Here is a 4431-nt window from a genome sequence, read left to right as displayed (position 1 = left end):
GGAAGACAACCAAGAGAAGTGACAGGTCATAGCAGCCAATGTATGAGATGTATTTCAAAGAAGAAAACATCATGAATGTCAAATTTTGCTCGAGAGATTAAGATGAGGACTAAAAGTATCCATTGGATTTAGTGACTTGGTGGCCAATGGTAATCTTACCACCACAGATCGAGGGGGTTGGGTTGAAGTCAGATTGAAATGTGTTGTGAATGGATTAGAAAAAGGAAATGGAGCAGGCTGCAGTCTCCAACTTATGCATCATTTCTGTGCCCGCAGGGCCCTGCCTGCTGAGGCCTTGGGGGCTGCGGGTGGGCGCGGCCTGGTTGCTGCGCACCTGATCGGCTCTGCTCTGGTTGAGAAAATTGACAGACAAACATGAATGGATAACAATAGAAAATGGCATTGGAACAGTGGGAATCAGCAATTTTGCACAGGAAGCTTTGGGAGATGTTGTAGTCTGCCCAAAGTTGGAACAAAATTGAACAAACGAGGAGTTTGGTGCTTTGGAAAAGTGTGAAAGCTGCTAATGAACTCTATTCTCCTCTATCAGGAGAAGTAACTGAAATCAATGAAGCTCTAGCAGAAAATCTAGGACTTGTCAACAAATCCTGTTATGAAGATGGTTGGCTGATCAAGATGACACTCAGTAACCCTTCAGAACTGGATGAACTAATGAGTGAAGAAGCATATGAGAAATACATAAAATCTATTGAGGAGTGAAAGTGGAACCCCTAAATAAAATTGTTTGAAACAAAAAAAAAAAAAAAAAGAAGAAGAAGAAGGAAATGGAAAAACAGTAGTTATTTCAAGGAGTTCCCGTCTTGGCACTAGGAACCATGAGGTTGTGGGTTTGATCCCTGGCCTTGCTCAGTCGGTTAAGGATCCGGTGTTGCTGTGAGCTATGGTGTAGGTTGCAGACGCAGCTTGGATCTGGTGTGGCTGTGGCTGTGGCGTAGGCCAGCAGCTGTAGCTCTGATTAGACCCCTAGCCTGGGAACCTTCATATGCCATGGGTGTGGCCCTAAAAAAAGACAAAAGACCAAAAAAAAAAAAGAAGAAGAATAGGAAGAAAGATGAAAAAAAGAGTAGTTATTTCAATAAGTTTGGTTATAAAGGAGAGAAGAGGGTTAAGTAGAAGCTGGAGAGGGATGTGAAGTCAAGGAAAATTATTTTTGTAGACTGGAGAGACCTGAGCTTGTTTAACTGTCAATGAAAATATCCAATGAGAGGGAAAGGTTGAACAAACAGGAAATAGAAAGAATAATAGTGTAAGGTTTCCGGAGTTCCCATTGTGGCCCAGCCCTAACAAACCCAACTATTATCCATGAGGACGCAGTTTGATCCCTGGCCTCACTCAGTGGGCTAAGGATCTGGTGTTGCTGGCTGTGGTGTAGGCCAGCCATTGCAGTTCTGATTTGACACCTAGCCTGGGGAACTTCCATATGCTGCAGGTGTAGCCCTAAAAACATACAAACACAAAAATAGTACAAAAATAGTACAAGATTTTTGGGAATAGGTGAGGGGATAGGCTATAAAGCACAGTGAAAAGAAATGAGAAGCATAAAAGGCAGGGAGAGGATTTGTGCTACTGTGAACAATATGTAAATTTGATGGGAAGTGGTGGGATTAAACGAGATAATGCATGCAAAGCAATTAGCACGGTTCCTGGAATGTTAGTTTGTATCAGAAATGGTAGATCTGGTTATTGTTGTTGTTGTTAATAATGTTATACACCTGCTTGAAACTTTCATTTTGGGCTTTGGGCTGTGTAAAATGAGCTAATACACTATTAATGCTAAAAATCTGAAGTTTTGTATCTCAAGTTTATATACAGAAAGGGTTACTTAAACTTTTTGATTCCTTGCCTCCATCCTCTCCAGGTATTCTGAGTAGTTGCTTGTCTCCTGATTTTGGTAAGACAGAAAAAAGTTGTACATTTAAGATTAGTGCGCTTCCTCCAAAGGTTAGTCCCCGAGAAAGAGCCGGGGGACGCCTGGGTGGGGGCTGGGCACTGAGACCTCACCTCCGAAGGTTAGTCCCTGGGAAAGGGACAGGGGACGCCTGGATGGGGGCTGGGCACCGAGACCTTGGCTCCAGAGGTTAGACCCCAGAATGGGCTGGGGGGGCAGGGCGGAGCAGAAACTGCTTGGGAGGTCTAGAAACCATTTGACGGGGCAGAGACTGCCTGGGAGACTAGAAAACAAAGCTGTCGCAGAGGAAGGGAGCAATACTCTAGGGGCGGGGAAGTGGAAAGCCGCATCAGAGGGAACCTGGGAGAAGAGCCTGGTCTGTGCCCGTGCTGGGGAGGGGAGAGAAGAAGGGGTGGGTCCCCATAGAATACCCCCCACGCCACAGCAAGCTTACAGGCCCACTAGCTAGCTGAAAGCTGTGCTTCCCAGTGCATCCCCTCCCCCCACCCCCGCCACCCCCTACGCTCTCGCCGAACCTGGGGCTGCCTGCCATCCAGGAGGGCTGGCCTCAACAATTGCCTGAAGCCTACCACAGCAGGGGCTGTCCCTGCACAGGCCTGCTTGACCTTTGGAGGGGCTATACTTCCGCAGAGCAGCACCAAACACCACCAGCCCCCGAGAAAAGGCCTGCAGCCCAGAAAAGCTAGAACAAGCCTAGCCAGGCAGTGAATACATCTGCCTAATTCTCGGATGGTTCTTCTGAGTAGGGCTGCCCTGGGGAGGAGCCTCTTGGGTTTCCAACGGCCCTGCTACCCGCCCAAGCCCCCAGGGGGTGCCCCACTCCCGGCGGAATAGCTGCTCAGCACCACCAGCCCCCTGGAAGAGCACCTGCAGCCCAGAAAAGCTGCAACAAGCTTGGCCAGACTGTGAAAAGATCTGCCTACATTCGCAGGCCGTCCTTCTGAGTTGGGCTGCCCTAGGGAAGAGCCTCTTAGGTTCTCAGTGACCCAGATAGCTGCTCCAGCCCCCAGGGGGTGCTGCACTCCTGAGGAACAGCTGCCCAACACCGCCAACCCCCTGCAAGAACCCCACAGCTTAAAAACACCAGAGCAAGCGCTGCATGATCAAGTGAAATCTGCTACCATCGTGGTGTGGACCTCCCAGTCCTGTCTGCCCTCAGGAAGTCCTCCTTTGCTTCAAAGAAACCCTGTTAGCCCCATCAACACTCCAGAAAAGCCACACTGCCTCAAAAAAGATTGACCAACAACGCCAGCCCTCAGGAAATATTCCACGGCAGTGACAAGGCAAACACTGCCCGATAACGGAGAGTACAACTCCCTCAGGAGAAAGAAAACAACAAGCAAGATGAAGAAGCTGAGAAACCACCCCCAGTCAAACCAACAGGAGAACTCACCTCAAACAGTCAACAATGAAACAGATCTCGGCAGTCTGACAGACCTGGAGTTCAAAAGAGAAATAGTGAAAATACTGAAGGAATTAAGAGAAGATATGAACAGTATTGCAGACACCCTCAGAAAGGAACTAGAACATATAAGGAGGAGCCAAGAAAAACTAGAACATTCATTTGCAGAGATGCAAACGGAACTAAGGGCAGTAAAAACCAGAATGAATAATGCAGAAGAACGAATCAGTGATATGGAAGATAGAATAATGGAAATCACTCAATCCGGTCAACAGACAGAAAACCAAATCAAAAAACTGGAAAGCAATATAAGAGACCTATGGGATAATATAAAGCGGGCCAATCTACGCATAATAGGAATTCCAGAAGGAGTAGAAAAAGATAAGGGGATGGAAAATATATTTGAAGAAATTATCGATGGAAACTTCCCAAATCTAAAGGATACCGGGTTCAAGATACAAGAAGCACAGAGGGCCCCAAACAAACGGAACCCAAACAGACCCACACCAAGACACATCATAATAAAAATGGCAAAAGTTAGTGATAAAGAGAGGATCCTAAAGGCATCAAGAGAAAAACAGAATGTTACCTACAAGGGAACCCCCATAAGCATATCAGCCGATTTCTCTACAGAAACACTACAGGCCAGGAGGGAATGGCAAGAGATATTTAAAGTGCTAAGAGGAAAAAATATGCAACCTAGAATACTCTATCCAGCACGAATATCATTTAAAATAGAAGGGGAAATAAAATTTTTTTCCAACAAACAAAAACTTAAAGAATACAGCAACACAAAACCCAGGTTAAAGAACATATTGGAAGGGCTTCTCTAAACCAAAAAGAAAGGAAGGAAAGGGAAGAAAAAAGAAAAGAAAAAAAAAAAAGAAGAAGAGGAATAACTAGGACTGAGGAAACCGAAATCAGAGAGCAGTCACTCAAATAAGCCAGCATACAGATTTAATCATGAACATGCTTCAAACAAAATAAAATTAAAAAGAAAAAAAGAAAAAAGAGTCATCAAAACCATAAAATGTGGGCAAGGGATGTTAGGAAGTAAATAACCCTTTTTGTTTGTTTGTTTGTTTGTATGTTTCTCTTC

At 45.5% G+C, this 4431-nt stretch overlaps 1 pseudogene; it reads left to right on the top strand.

Moving 5' to 3' along the window:
- Positions 1–227: 227 nt before the first annotated feature.
- On the top strand, positions 228–724 carry LOC125118043 (glycine cleavage system H protein, mitochondrial-like; annotated as a pseudogene).
- The last annotated feature ends 3707 nt before the right edge of the window (positions 725–4431 follow it).

The sequence above is a fragment of the Phacochoerus africanus genome, chromosome X (genome assembly GCF_016906955.1).
Source record: "Phacochoerus africanus isolate WHEZ1 chromosome X, ROS_Pafr_v1, whole genome shotgun sequence".
NCBI lineage: Eukaryota > Metazoa > Chordata > Mammalia > Artiodactyla > Suidae > Phacochoerus > Phacochoerus africanus.
Note: the sequence above shows the minus strand (reverse complement) of the source record. Positions and strands in the feature narration are given on the sequence as shown.